Source organism: Oreochromis niloticus, linkage group LG7, assembly GCF_001858045.2.
Source record: "Oreochromis niloticus isolate F11D_XX linkage group LG7, O_niloticus_UMD_NMBU, whole genome shotgun sequence".
NCBI classification, from domain to species: Eukaryota; Metazoa; Chordata; class Actinopteri; order Cichliformes; family Cichlidae; genus Oreochromis; species Oreochromis niloticus.
The window spans coordinates 19,386,250-19,402,831 of record NC_031972.2 but is presented as its reverse complement, the minus strand read 5'-3'; the positions used below and the strand labels follow the sequence as shown (position 1 = coordinate 19,402,831).

Genomic DNA, 16,582 nt, shown 5'->3' with positions numbered 1-16,582 from the left:
GAGCCCTTGCCTGCTAACCTGTTAACTCGTGCTCTGTGCTTACCTGATCTGTCCTACATTGTTGCAGCTTCTGTCCTGGTGTGCCTGTCTGCCCTGTTTCTGGAGAAAACAGCCTGACCCATTCCTGCTCACAAAGAAATACTCACCCAAGTTCAAACCTGTGGATTTGGAGAGACCTTACCTGTGTGTGAGCCTGTGGAGAAAAAGAGAGTCCCTGCAAGTACACAGTGCTGTAAAACAAAGTATTTCCCCCTTTCTGATTTATTAATTTTTTTTCCTTTGGGACTCCAACAGACCACGATGAGAGTCAGCATTCACAAATGGAGAAAACTTGGAACAATAAAGAACTTTCCTAGGAATTGCTGGTTTTTGAAAAGTTACTCCATGAGCGCTTTAACAATTCATCCAGGAGGTCACAGAAGAACCAAGAAAAACATCCACAGTACTGCAAGTCTCGCTTAACTTACAGTTAAGATCAGAAGAAAGAGATACAGAGAGTTTGAAGGGGAAAACTGCTGCTGACCAAAAAGAACACAAACGCTTGCTCAACAACATCATGACAATAAAATATTCTGTGGATGAGATGAAGAATGTCTGGCCATCAGTTCAGACCCTGAAGTTCAAGTGCACTTGCTTTATGCAGCAGAATAATGATCCGACACACCGGGAAGTACACCTCTGAATGGAAAAAATGAAATAAAATGGCCTAGTCAAAGTCCAGACTTAAATCTGATTGAGATGTTTTGTTATGACCTTTAAACAGGCCGTTCATGCTTGACAACTCTCCAATGTGGCTGGATTCAAACAATTCTGCAAAGAAGAGTGGGCCAAAATTCCTCCCCAGCGATGTGAAAGACTCATTGCCAGTTATTGGAAATGCTTGACTGAGGTTTCTGCTGCCAAGGGTACACAACAACCAGCTATCAGGTTTAAGGGGACAATTACTTTTATACACGGGTTCAGGTAGGTTTGGATAGCCCTTGATAAGTGAAATTGTTATTTTAAAAATATATTTAGCATTTATTCAGGTCATCTTTGTCGGATATTTATTTATTTATTTTGTTGATTTGAAACATTTAAGCACGAGTAATGAAAAACAACAACTGAGAAATAAGAAATCCTAAAGCAGTAAACACTTTTTCATAGCACTTTACCTGTGGAAGACGAAGAAGTCTCACCTGCAATTCCGTCCGTGAAAGTAATAACGAACTAACTAAACCCCCAAACTGTGAGGATAGTGAACACTTACCTGCCATGTCACCTTGTGGTAACTGGACTTGAACCTGCAAAAAGAGAGAGAGCCTTGAAAACCCCACTTCTCAACTTCAGTAACATTCAGCATTTTTACGATTTTGCATTTAAAGAGGTAAACAAAATCTTTAAACTTTTTCCAGAGAGTCCTGTCATTGAGTCTGTTGCATTGACCCTGACGCATATTTTAACTTCTCCACAAATATTGGGTGCAACAAGAGTAATGGATAATTCTGTCTTCTTAAGACTTGCGTGATATGAATTTACATATAATACATTTTATCACTTCAAGAAAGGAAGAAACCGTTGAATTGAATAGAGTTTCTGGCTTGAGCTTTTAATTTACATGTCATTCCTCTTCAATCTAATGCATAGATTGCTCTGATATTTCATCGTTATTCTTCATCTTCCCCATGTTATATTGTAGGTACACCACTAAATTATTTTATATCAAAGAATCAAGCTGTGATTGAAGTGCAGATTTTCTGGGTTTTTTTCTGTTTTAATCTTGCTACTTCTATTAGAAGTCACATCATCAATAAATACTAGTGGTCTGCTTCTACTGGCAGCGAGACATGCTATAACATTGCCTTCCCTAGACTTGACAGATGATGGGATATAATTTGGATTGTGAGCTATTTTTCTCCTTCTCAATGCTTTTCTATTTCCATTACTCTGGTACAAGTTCTACAACCTCAAATATAGATTCTTGGTCTCATCTGTTCAAAGATGTTTTTCCAGAACTGAGTAACATCATTTAGAGTTTTTCTGGCAAAGTCTAATTTGGTCTACATGTTCTTGAGTGTAACCAGTGGTTTCCATCTTGTTGTAAACTCAAGAACAACCAAATAACTGTATTTACATCAGTGATGGTGTTTCTTGGTTGCAGACTGTGATAATGATACACTTACCACCTTGAGACTGTTCTGAAATTGGTTAGATGTTGAGGAGTTGTTTTTCTTAACCGCTGAAATAAGTCTGTAATCATCTACTTTGTCTTCTTGTGGTCTAAAGCCCTTTCAGTGTTGCTGAGCTGGTGCAGTGCATTCTTTCTTTTTAAGAATATATCACTCCTAAAGTTTTTTTACGAGTGAAAATTCTATTTTTGATGATGGCATCACTTCTATTCAGCTTATGTCCAGTCAAGAGTGACTGAAGTTTATCACTCATCTGCTTAATTGTAATAGGAAGTGTAGTACACTAGAAAGCCAAATACCCAATCAGTTCGATGCTTTTTCAAATTATGTGAAACGTAAAGTAACAAAAAGTCCAGACCTGGAAAATGCTTAAAATGATTATTTAATGCTAAAGAACCTAAATGTTCAGTCTTTTTGATGTTAAAGGTGTTTAATTACATACCGTTTTTATTTGATTATTGTTTATTAACTCAAATTTTATCTTAGCCTGCCTAGTTTTCATAGTCTTTTTTTTTCTTTCAAATTTATTTTTAGAAAGAGGGGCAATACATATTAATGAACATTTTAACAAATGTAAATATGCCAGATTATAGCCTTGGGCTAATTTCCATCTGCAGACCCTCTGGCAGGTTGGTGTTAAACACAAGTTAGTAAAAACATACAGAGACACTGTTTACAGGTCATGTGACAAGGACAAAAACAGTCATCACATTATACTAGAACAAAAAATGACAAGAAGAGTGGACACAGAGGACAGTATAGATAACAATAACGGAAACACATCGATTATATTGCACAAACCCCAGTATTGCACATGCCCTGACTGTCGTGATATTGCGTTCACCCATTGCACTAACAGTTGTTTCCCTTTTTGTAATACACTAACTCTTTTTCCCGTTCAATATAAAGCATGATTATTAAACATGATCACATGTTTGTGTGTCCCTCAGCCGCCCTTTTAAGTGACTCTTAAAGATGGGTAGACTTGTACTTTCCCTCACTGACAGTGGAAGACTATTCCAGAAGCCCACTCCCTGATATGACAGAGCATTCTGTGAAAAGGTGGTCCGCCTGAATGTCAATTCACAATCACCGCTAACAGTTGCTCGAGTCAGTCGAGACCCGGCAACACTGCTAGACTTTTGTTGAATAAAATCACTCATTGGTGGAGGCGCCAGACCATGTATAACTCTGTATATTAGACAGGCAGATTTAAATAATTTGAAATTAGTAAAATTTAAAAACTTTTATTTATCTAAAATTTGACAATGGTGATATGAAAAAGGTTTTTTATCTAATATTTTCAATGCTCTTTTGTAGCATACTTCGATTGGCCCAATAGCAGCAGAGCTCGTATAGGACCAACTTGTAATACAATATTCAATATGAGCCAGTATCATAGAATGCAGGAATGTAATCGCTGCTGTGTCTGTTAATGATGTGCAGATATGTCTAAAGTTCTGTATATTAACATTTACAGTTTTCACTACTTTTTAAATGTGTTTTTTAAAGGATAATTTAGAGTCTAGTAGCACTCCCAAATACTTAAATTCCTCAACATTAATTAATTCTGGTGCACCCAAGCAAACTTTTACTGCAGCCACGGTTGTTTTAGGTTTACTAAAAAACATTGATACGGTCTTTTTAAAATTAAGGCACAGGCATGAGTCATTCAGCCATTTTTGTAAATCATGTAATGCCAGTGAAAGATGATGGGCTGCATCATCAGCGGTTTTGGCTTGCGTAAAAATTACCGTATCATCAGCATACATAATCGTGTCCACATTTTTGCACACATTAGGCAAGTCATTTACATAAAGTGAAAATAACAGGGGACCTAGAATTGAACCCTGGGGGACACCTTGCGTACAGTAAAGATAGGGTGACTTGCTATTCTTTATTTGCACGCATTGTTTTCTGTCTGATAGATAAGACTATCCATTTAACAGTGTGATTACTAAAGTTAAATGTCGACAGTCTAGACAAGAGCTTCAGATGATTCACAGTGTCAAACGCACGCTTGAAATCAAGAAAAACAGCCGCAACATAACTGCTCTTGTCTAAGTAAGATTTCACTCTCTCAACAAAAACACAGACAGCCGTTTCAGCTGAATGAAGAGTGCGAAATCCGAATTGCATAGGGTGCAAACCCGGACTGGAGTCATTAAGATGTTTGATGATAGAATTAGCAACCCACTTTTCTGCTATATTTGAAAAGATAGGGAGTATGCTAATAGGTCGATAATTAGCAGGGTCTGTTTTATCACCCGATTTATAAATTGGTGTAACTTTTGCAACCTTCCAACTCAGAGGAACGACTGCCTGTGTGATTGACAAATTAATAAGATGGGTCACAGGCTCCAAAAGACAAGATTTATAAAGCTTCAAGAAATTGGTATCAAATCCAAACTCATCCCTTGCTTTAGAACTTCTTAATTTAGAGATTATATTTTCTACTTCATTTTCTGTAATTTTCTGAATATTGAACTTTGAATCTGGAGAAGAAACATCTTCTTTGGTGTCGGTATTCCCAATATTTTGTTGAGGGTCACAAGAATTAGAAAACAATTGTGCAATTTCATTAATGGTACTTTGGAAAAAATCATTTAATTTAGTAGCTAGGCTAAGAGGCTCTGATACCAGTTCATTGGCAAATTTAAGTTCAAGGTCTGTATCAGCATTATGCTTACTGTTACCAAGGAGTTTGTTAATATTTTCCCAAATTAGCTTACAGTTTCCTTTGGCACTATTAATTACAGTCATGAAAAAATTTGCTTTTGCCATTCTCAAAGTTTGTGTGACTTTATTCCTTGCAGATATAAAATGTAATCGATCAGTATTTAATCCAGATTGTAACGATTTTTTAAGTAACTGGTCTCTGAGTCTTATAAGCTGTTTACACTCAGTATTAATCCAAGGCAAGGAATAAACTCGTTTCTTTAAATGGCTCTCTTTCTGAAACTGTGACAAGACCCCTTTAATAGCAGAGTATAATAGATCACAACATTTATTAGTGTCATCAGAGGATAGTATGCTAGTCCAATCAAAATTATTTAGAGCTGCCATTAAATGTTGCTCTTGACTATTTGGAATAAATGTTTTTTTTATATTCATGCTTTTACTGACACATCTCAGTCACTTTTTAGTCAGCTTTCTAGAGAAGAATATTGCATTGTGGTCAGACAAGCCAGTCAAAAAGTTATGTTTTTATCATTCTATCCGGTTTGTTAGAAAACACCAGGTCTATTAGAGTTCTAGAGCGATTTGTTATTCTAGTGGGATCATTGATCATTTGTTTTAAACCAAAATTATCTGTGATTTCTTTTAGTTTCTTTCTGTCGCTTTTGATATCCCAATTTACATTTAAGTCTCCCATTAGGATAAGTTCATTGTTGAAGTCGCAAGAATTCAGAAGTGCCTTGAATTGGTCATAAAAATCTACTTTTGCTAAAGGTGGGCGATAAAGACATAAAACAGTAAATGACATTTCTGCTGAGAGTGACACTTTAACTCCAACACATTCAACAGAGATTTCATTGGGCCAGATTATTTGTGTACATTTTAGAGAGTCCTTCATCTACAATAACACTCCTCCCCCCTTTCCTTGATGCCTATCTTTTCTGAAGACATGGTAGCCTTGTAGAGTTACCAGTGCTTGTGGAGAAGAGGGTTTGAGCCAAGTTTCCAAAAGTCCCATGAAATCAACATTTGAATTAATGAGAAGATGTTCCAGTTGTTCCCTCTTAGGGGCCATGCTGCGTATGTTCAGATGGCCACCTAGGAGCCCTTTGTCTTTACACTGTGGATCCCATATAGTCCTAGCTTGATTAAGAGTCCGAAATAACTTAAACGATCGATGCTTTTTAAACACAGGGTTCCTCTGTATACCCATGGGTATGATAGGTTGTGTTGACTTACTAGGTTTAGTTGTAATCGGGACCTGCAATGATGGTGTTAGCCCAGGAAGCTGCTGTAGCCCAGGTAGCAGTGATGGTGTTAGTCCAGAAGGCTGCTGTAGCCCAGGTGGCAGTGATGGTGTTAGTCCAGGAGGCTGCTGTAGCCCAGGTAGCAGTGATGGTGTTGGTCCAGGAGGCTGCTGTAGCCCCGGTAGCAGTGATGGTAGCCCAGGAAGCTGCTTTAGCCCAGGTAGCAGTGATGGTGTTAGTCCAGGAGGCTGCTGTAACCCTAGTAGCAGTGATGGTGTTAGTCCAGGACGCTGCTGTAGCCCAGGTGGCAGTGATGGTGTAAGACCAGGATGCCGTTGTAGCCCTGGTAGCAGTGATGGTGTTAGCCCAGGAAGCTGCTGTAGCCCAGGTAGCAGTGATGGTGTTAGCCTAGGAAGCTGCTGTAGCCCAGGTAGCAGTGATGGTGTTAGCCCAGGAAGCTGCTGTAGCCCAGGTAGCAGTGATGGTGTTAGCCTAGGAAGCTGCTGTAGCCTAGGGAGCTTCTGTAGCCCAGGTAGCAGTGATGGTGTTAGACCAGGGAGCTGCTCTAACCGAGGTAGCAGTGAAGGTGTTAGTGTCATGTTTCGGCTGTGTGCAGGCAGGAGAAGGACCCAAACGCAAAACTCACCACGCAGGACTTAAACTCAAAAGCTGCTTTATTGCAGAGTGGCATGAAAACCATAACTAAACTAAACTAATCTGGGACATGGATAAACTGACACACAGGGAAACACAGTCATGAGGGAGACTACGACACTGACAAAGAGAAAACATAGGGCTTAAATACACAGAGGGATAACGAGGGAATGAGACACAGAAGGAGAGCACAGCTGGGAGTAATCAGGCTGGACGAGACACCTTCAAAGTAAAACAGGAAACACTGACTGAACTCTAGACATGTAACTTAACAGCAACTGGGGAGACAGAACATAAGAACCTGAAACATGGTACAGAAAGGCACAGTAGGCAACATGGAACACACAGGGAAGCCATATGACAGAACTTAAGAACTAAACTTTTGATAACCATAATTGAAACCTAGGGAATAACAAAGACAGTACAACAAAGGACTCAAAACATAAACCATAATATACAAACACTAGATCTCTTCAAAATAAAATAGGAAACCTAATGAGACGCAGACATGACAACCAGAACTTGACAACGTAAGACACAGACATGAAACACGTGAAGAGCAGGGGAGACTTTAACAGGGGTTGGAAGACACAAGGGGAATCTAATAACAAACTAGAAAAACTCATGAGCTTAATCATATAAACATCCAAATAAACTAAACTCAAAACACTGGGTCATAAGACCCAGGACCGTGACAGTTAGCCCAGGGAGCTGATGTAGCCAAGGTAGCAGTGATGGTGTTAGCCCAGGGAGCTGATGTAGCCAAGATAGCAGTGATGGTGTTAGCCCTGGGAGCTGCTGTAGCCCAGGTAGCAGTGATGGTGTTAGCCCAGGGAGCTGCTGCAACTGTAGCACAGGACTTGAAACAGGTCCGGGGTTACCCTCAACATCGCCAGCCAGAAGTATTATCATCAAGAGATTCACAACCCCCAGGAATGATCTAGATACCGTTTTAACACGTTTACCTGGGGGCGGCCTAGCATGTCCACAGTCCAGGATTCTTGAATACAAAAGATGTTGGCTCCTCTTGGCTGGGTGGAGAGTTAAATTAACCATTTTCCGTGGATACATTAAGCTCAAGAGGAGGTAGAAAGACAAGAAGAGACCAAACAAACATGGCAAAATCCAAGGTTTTTTGATACATTTTTTTGGCAAACACACAGGACCTGCCTGACTCTGTGGCTTCACCCTGACTTTAGCAAACCCACAATGAAAGAATAAGTACAATGAAATGAAACATGTTAGAGTGTACTTAATCCACACAATAGTTCAGTTTTCCCTGAATAAAAAAGGAGAAAATAGCAGTTTTCACAGTACTTTCATTATTGCATTTTTAATGTTTGTTTGTTTGTTTTGTAAGTGTGCATTTAATAACTTAAATAGACTGACAATTTGAAAAAGCCTTTTTCAAGTCTTCCTGAGCATTTAGAGTGCTCTGCACTACAGGTCACGTGTACCCTTTCACCCACATGTAGCACTTACGAACATTATCTACCTTGCATCAACACCAATTAACCTAGCATGTGGGACTATGGGAGGATGCAGAAATGAGCAGGCCAGGAGCTTCAAATCCTTCTTACAGACTTTCTCTAACTCAAAATATGATGGTAAAGGAGTGAGGGGGTTTTTTTTTGTCTTGGTTTGGGTTTTTTCCCCCAAATACATATTCTTTCACACAGCATCATGCCTGGTCAGGTGACAATCTCTTACCATTGTACCTTTGTTACCTGCACCACAGGTAACAAAGGTGCAAGTATGAGACAAATGACTCACGCTTGCACCAGATCCGAATACGAACTAGTCTAATCTAGTGCATCAGTTGGAAATGTCTTGAGCGGCAGCATAGTACTGTGGTACACAGATCACTTTTGCTTATTTTCATTGTTAGATGATGCATATGTCTGCAAATGCACTTGCAAATTTCTTACCTATACATACTACTATATGTTAAGTTAGTATTTAATAGCAATAAAGAGACTTACAGCACACTATCCTGACCTTATCTGCTGCCTTAGAAATTAAACATGGTAACCCTTCAAATCATCTGCTGCTGTCTGCCAGTGCGCACTGGACCAGTTCCCCACCCCCTTGGCTTTAGTGGCAGTAGCAGATGATTTATAATATCCATCCTGCTCACTACAGAACCAGTCTTCATCATCCAGAGGTGTATGTTCTGGCTTCATGCATGAAAGATGAAACCCAGGTACCATTGCTGAAAATGCTTCTGCATTACACCCTCACTACCTCTCTTTGAAATTTGAAAAAATGAAGAAGAATGTTCTTTAGATGCAATACCTGCTTGGCTGTTATTGGTGGTAGTTTCTCAGTGCATTTACTGTACATGTTTTACATCCTGCTTTTGATTGGTTGTGAGCCTTGGCATTTTCTCCTTGAAATATTTTTGTCATTGTACATGGCACTTAAGAGGAGCTGTGATAAATTCATTTCAAGCCTGCGGATCATTCTAAAACTAAATAATAGATGCAAAAAGAATGAGCACTTATAGCAAGATATTCATAAGTGCTTTATGATGAAAGTGACTGTGTGGCAATAATAATTGTCTCTTTACCTGCTGGAAGATAATTTCCTTTTGGAACCCTACAAACGCCCTCACAAGCTGCTCCAAATGTATAACAGGAGTTGCACTGTTGCATCTGGCATGAAAACAGTGGGCCATGTGCTCAGTGCTGAAGCCACCGCCACAGCAGAGGACAGGCTGCTGAACATTATGGAGGAGCAGTATGAATCCTTGGCATCAATCTCAGATTTTCAGAACTGGGGACTGAAAAGATCACACCAAGGCTTACCTGCTCAGGGAGCAATCGAAAGAGAGAAAAACCTTCTATTTTTCAGATCTGACAAGTTCTTCTCAACACCCCTCTACCTTAGCTCAGTCATAGTATTGAGATTGCATGAAAATTAGGCTCAGTTGCCTAATTTTGGAAAAACAAAAATCAAATGAAAATTAATTCAGATGGCTTACCCCTGTGAGAGCCAGGTAATTAACAATTAACTTTTAACAACAGTTAAATAAAATTAAGATGTTGAATGATGTAAAATTTCTGCGTATACAGCCGTATAATAGTTTCTTATTTATTCTCCAGTATTAAATATTTTAGAGAAACTCTTCAGATTAAAAACCTGGTTTCGAGAGGTTTAAAGCACTTCTCCTTGCAAGTGCTAAATTATTTTTTGCAACACTACAGCGGTGCCACACCGCTTTCATCTTTGTTCCTGACAAATGTGATTTTGCAGAACCACAAGAGATGCATATCAACATAACACAGAAAAACATACAAATAGAATGTTTAAAGGTCTTGGAAATTATCAGCAGTTTTTCTAGTGAAGACAGTATCCCTTGGAAATATTTTGGGACATTTCTAAATGCGTTTATGTTTGTCTTCACATTACAATCAGGCTTAATAAGAAGAGTGTACCATATGCACTGAGATTAATAAGTTAGCAATTACCCAGTCTATTTTGTGTGGAATAAGAGTCAAATCTTGTATCAGATGTCCTCCTTTCATGGTAGCAGAATAAAGCCTGGGCGAACAAAGACAGCTGATTGCCATGTTCTTCTTTCCTTTACAGCCAATGTAAAGAAAGCCTAGCTCTGCTGAACTTGCTCTAGAGTGTACCCCTCAGTTCTAAAATCATAGCTAAGGTAACCAAAACCAAAAGTTAATTACAGCTGTAGATTACCTCATACACTCGCAAACAAATTAATCTGCTTGGGTAAATGAAGGACTGACTACATTTAGTGTTAAAAGCCAATGAGGCCTTTTACTTAGCATATCAGCACCCCACTGATTCTGAGAGATTATTTTCATTGAATCATTGTATTGCATAAGCCATTAGGTATCAGAATGATTGTGTTTCATCAGGTTTTCTGCAATAACAAAGAGATAAAACTCAGATTCTGAATTTCACTGCCACAACATCAATAATTTCACAACATACTCTTTTCTTTCTTTTTCAGTATTTTGATCACACTCATACCCCATTGTTTTGTTTAAAAAAAAATTGTATAAATGAAGGCAATGACAAAATCCAAATAGCATGCTCGCGCGCGCATGTGTGTGCATGTGTGTTAAGCAATACAGAGCAAATCAGTCTTGCACATTCTGCTTCAGGGATGCTTTGCAAAAGAGGAAAAGACATATTTGTGACTACAACTGTGGAGATTTTATAAGAATATTAATGCTCAAGGGGAAACAATCTCATGTGTATGTGTTTGGGTGGATGCATAGCAATGAAGAGAGACAGCATGTGTCTCTGAATGTGGCAAGTATATGTAAAATTCAGATGCAGGAAACAGGAAGGAACTGAAGTTGAAAATTGTTAAACCTCGGGCTATTCCAGTTAGGTATTCTCTTCGATACCCAGGAGAACCTGGATGAATTGAAGCTCAGTCTGGTGATGCATTTTCAAGAGAAACATCTGTCATAAGCTATATGCTGTGTCTCACTCAGACTGCAGCCCACTGGGCAACATCTCTGCACCACAGCTTGATCCATGGTCATTCCTCTCCCATTTAAGCTCCCAGACCATCCCCCCCTCCCCTTCCCTCCACACATGCACCTGAAACGATCCTGGCTCGTGGTGACTTCACCAAGGCCAGTGTTGAATTCATTATTCTTAGAATCACAGTCAAGGGTGGGTTGGTTGAAGGGGTGTTGGCTTCAAGTAATATGGTGCCTCTTAAGGCACAAAGGCTTCCTGAAAAGCAAAAGACTTTGCAAGTTGTTCATGAACCATAGCAGATTTTTAAAACTGAAAGCTAAGGTAAGTGGTGGATTCACTGTGACATTTCATTATCCCTTAGTGAAATATCACAGTTATAGAAACACTTTGTACTGACAGAAAACCATGGCTGCTGCATTTTTCTGTTTCACATTTTAAATACATATACCTACTGCTGGGATTTAAGACCACCTTCTTATTCTGCATAATTTTCAGGCAACCTTTAGATAATACTGAATGACCTTTAGCATACTGGAAAGCTTTACTTTATGGGTAATCTAACTCATCAACATTAAAATAATTTACCAAGTCAGAGGCTGATAAAACCTACCTAGCTTTGATGATACCACAAGGGCAACAGCAATTTGCAGATCCAAATCAGAAAATTATTTTGCATTAGCAATCATCTCTGTATACGTGCAATTGCTCTGGGGAATGCAGAGGGAAAATATGATTACATGCCATATTCTGCACTTCAGTCCGGTTTTAATTGAGGGAAAACTGGCATTTAATTAACAATTGACCAAAAGGAAATGAGTTTTATTGATTTGTTTGCTAAGGGACAAAATTCATCTGTGCACGGGCAGCTCAGTCGTCGGGTCCTTGGAGGAAACATGCAGAGGTTGAGTTGTTTATCAGCAAACATCATAGCAAATATTATATGGTGAACACCCACTGTGTGAACACATGTATACCAGGAAGAGAAGTCTAACAATGCAGCTGGATCAAATTTATATACTTTCTAAACAAATATCTTTTAGGACAAATGTAAGCTCTGCTCTTATTGAAAATAGTGTTAAAATGTATCATATTTTATTTATTTAGCCCTTTCCATATTTCTTTTTCATTATATTTATCCAAGATTTAAAAAGTATAATAACAATAATATGACAATCTGGAGGAAGATCATGAGCATAACCCACATGGTTGTAATTTTAAAGAACATCCAGTGTTTTGTTCCTCTTGCATCGCATCACAAGCGTTAAATACAGAAGCTACATTGTCAGCAAAAACCCTAAGGGCTCAAGGTCACATAGGCCGCAGTGGGCTGGCTATATTTTGACAGTTTATCACATTTCACAGCTGCGATATGCTACTGCATTATGAGGTGTTTTGTTGTCTATTTTTAATGCCCGAACATGAAATTTAAATGTATCTATTTTAAAGAGAGCCCTGGAGCAAACAAGTAGGAAGGTAAATTGTTAATTAAAACAATGAAAATTCCTCAGTTTGAGTTATACAGGTGGTAAAAGACTTTTAGTGTGATAAATGTATATCCTTCATGGAAGATGTTGTACAAGACTGTACAATGTAAAAAGGTAAGCACAAGTCTAAGCAGCTACAGCAGCTTCTAAGCTGAAGTGAAATACTGGATAAAACAGCTGCAATTACAACTTTTATGGGAAAAAGGTGGGACAGTGAAGAAAAACACTTAGCATTATTGCTATGCTATATTACTCTGCACACACACACTCACACTCACACTGTACAGCTACTTGTTAGAACATTGCTGGGTGGGTGGTAGGGACGGTTCATTCCAGATCTCCTCGCTAGCAGAACTACGTGGGTGGAGGAGCATGTCTGGAGTATAAAAACAGTGCCAAGGTTGTAGCTCATAACACCGGGTAAACACATGGCAGTGACACACAACAGCTCGTGCACACACACACACTCCAGGGGACACAAACTGACCATCGACATGAAAACACACATTTTCTCGTGCCTCGCTTTGCTTTGTGTTGACAGGACTCCTGCCTGTAGAAAATGGACAGCAGCAATTTCACAACAACCAGCCAGCTCCAGGTCTGATCATTACAGTCGAAATTAACTTACCCTCCCATCGCCCCAAACCTGCTATTTAAGCTCCCTTTAATTTCTTTTACCCCTTTCTATTGGCTATTTCTAAAATGCTTCAAGCTACTCTGAAGTAAGGACTGTGGACTAGAATATGGTTAATGCGATAAGGGCCAGATTTCCTAAGGAGGGCAAATTAGCATGACACTGCAATGAGCAAATAAACACATACAGAGCCAGCTGATTTTAATTATGACCAACACAGCCTACCAAGAACTGTGAAAACTAACGCAGGGTCACAAACAAGCAGATCTGATGAGAGTCTCTTAACAACACAGTGAAATGCTTCAAAACCTGCTCGCAACAAGTGAACAACATTGTTGGCAAAGTAAATGCAGCAGGGCAAAAGGTGCATTGCGCAGAGGAAATTATAGCAAAGATGATATAATGTAAGGAGGCACACAAAGAAGAAATTACTGAGGATTCTCACCAGTAACCTACAGTTGCTGTGTATTTGTTTGGTAGGCCATTGGTTTCAGTGTGGAAAAAATGGTAAATAAGATTGATGTTTAGCTGAAAATGTAACATTTTTAACAGCAAGAGGCCTTACCATAAACTCAATTCCGAGAATGCTGGTGTGCCGTGTAAAATGTAAATAGAAACAGAATCCAGCTATTTTGCTTTATTCCAATTAAATCTAAAAAATCATATTTTCTTCACTATAGGACATAGAAAACATATTCAATGTTTAGAATGAAAAACTGTAAAATCTTAAGAAAAATATTAGCTCATTTTGAATTTGATGGGAGGACTGCATCCTTAAATAGCTGGGAAGGGTTTCCCATGGTTACCAGCTTCTACTCTTCTTTTACCAGTTCACAAGCGTCTGAGTTGAGTTGCTCGACTTTCAGGAGAGCAATGTTGATCAATTCTACCTTCCAGCATTGATGGTGCCTTTCCAGATGCCAGTGCTAGCTGCTAATTCTACAGGAACTACAGTAGGCTCATACCATGAATGTAGGCTTTGAAACTCATTGCTGATAACAACCCCTAAATTTCGATTTGTCTGACCACAGAACGGTTTTCTGCTTTGTTTTAGTCCATTTCAAATGAGCTTTGACCAAGAGAAGATGTTTCTGGATTATAATCATTTCTGAGTTCTTTTTTTAATGATTTATCCTGCATTTGAGGAGAGCCCTGTGTTCACAGACAATGATTTTTTTGGAAGCGTTCATGAGTCTGTGCACCGATTTCCATGACAGAATCCTGACTTTTTTTTAATGCATTGCCGCCTGAGGGCCTGAAGATCACGGGCATTCAATATTGATTCTCAGCCTTGTCCCTTGCACACAGATTCTCTGAATCTTTTGATGATGTTGTGTGCTGTGGATGATGAGATATTCAAAGTCTTTGCAATATTACACTTAGGAGCATTATTCTAAAGTCGTTTCACAATTTATAAATGCAGTTTTTTGTAAATCACTGAACTTCTGCCTGTATTTACTTCTGAAAAATTTCTTAGATGTTGTTTTTTCACCAGTCGTGTTACTGACCTGTTGCCAATTCATCTAATTAGTTAGGAAATGTTTCTCCAGCTGTTACTGTTTACTGTGCACTTTTTTTCAGCCGTTTGTTGCCCCCGTTCCAACTTTTCTGAGATGCGTTGCTACCATCAAATTCATAATGAACAAATATTTGTTCTTAAAATGTTGTGTTTTCTTATTTTAAACATTAGATATGTTTGTAGGTTGTATTGTGAAAAATATATGAGAATGTGAGATTTGAAAAATAATTGTATTCTGTTTTTATTTACATTGTACACAGCGTCCCAAGTCTTTTGGGTTGTTAGTGTTGTTGTTTTCTTGACTTCTTAAAAGGATCAAGATGCAATAAAATCAGTTGCATGTTTTGGTGGCATGAGTGCTGCATGACTTCTTCTAGTTGAGGGTTACAAGTCATCATAAGTGTCCCTTGGCATTCAGTATGTGTAATAATAACTCCCACCAGTACATCGCATCACTCCATCTCAGTTCTCAAATCTTCCTTTAGGTAGGAAGACTTAAATTACTTAAATTACTTCTGACTGAAATGATTACCATTTAACTGATAACTAAAAAGATGTAAAACATGTAGAAATTGCAATTCATTCAAATATTCTGCTTCCCCAAATTTGGGATTTAGAAAGTGAAACTCATACAAATTCATAGGCACAAAGGACAGTCATATACTTTTCCATCACTAACTGTAATTGAATGTTTTTGACTAATCTCAGCTCTAAATGTATTACTTTAAAAGAGGATTGTGTGTAAATCTCTGTCTAAGTGTCTCCTCTATTTTTTTGTTACATATTTCTGTTGCACCGAAGTAAAAATAATAATAAAAATGCCCAAAAGTGTTTGAGAATAAATACAGAACACTAACAGCAAGTAGAAGCGACTGATCTCTTGTCTCTTTCTCAAGCTTGTGTTGACTACTGATTAGCCTGACAGATCTATTCTGACTTGGACTCTGGTTTCAAAGCAGGCTGTGGTCACAGGATGTGTGTGTGTGTGTGTGTGTGTGTGTGTGTGTGTGTGTGTGTGTGTGCATGTGCATTTCGGTTCTTGTCATTTTTTTAAGTATGAGCATGTGTGTTTGCATAAATGAGAGGGTCAGTCAGTCATCATGGTTTCATTTTTCAGCTTCATGAATAATGTGAGTGTGTATGCGTCTATTTGATGTCTGCCACTATAGGACTGCAGTGCAGATTAAGGGATCTCTATTCGTGGTAAATCAAAATGAATCAATGAAACAGCATGGACTGCACCACAAGCTTTGCAGTATTTATTCTATTAAACTGTGCATTCCACTAAAATGGAAATTATAAAGCATGCACATGATCACTTCTTAACTGTTGATTGCATGTCATTTTATTGTATTGGATATATTGTATTGTTTTGAAGGTTTTAAATTATCCTATTGATATTCATGGGAGGTAATGGAGCAGGGAAAGCACTAAATTGTGCATATCAATTGATTTTTAAGAATAGAGTTGTTTTCATAGCAAGTGAATAAGAACTGAGTGCTAGCTGTAAATAAACAACAAAGATGGTAAATGGAAAAAGGTGGTGGTGGGGGGGGACTCCACACACATTACATCCCAGCTTCTGGGTTTTACTCGACTCTTGATGAGATTTGGGATTTGGCATTTTATGAAAAGTGGAAAAATACAGCAAATTAAAAACTAGATCCCTGCATAAGCTAGAAGATTTGAACAGTATCCAGAGTTGTGATAAACTATGAACAGTTCTCATCATT

General features: G+C 38.5%; 1 long non-coding RNA gene across 1 annotated transcript; it reads right to left on the bottom strand.

Moving 5' to 3' along the window:
- Positions 1–581: 581 nt before the first annotated feature.
- Positions 582–7,899, bottom strand: LOC112847579 (uncharacterized). Its single transcript, XR_003221205.1, has 3 exons — positions 6,087–7,899; positions 1,250–1,283; positions 582–678 (listed from the first exon to the last, which is right to left on the bottom strand). It is a non-coding gene; the product is annotated as an uncharacterized LOC112847579 (long non-coding RNA).
- Positions 7,900–16,582: the final 8,683 nt, after the last annotated feature.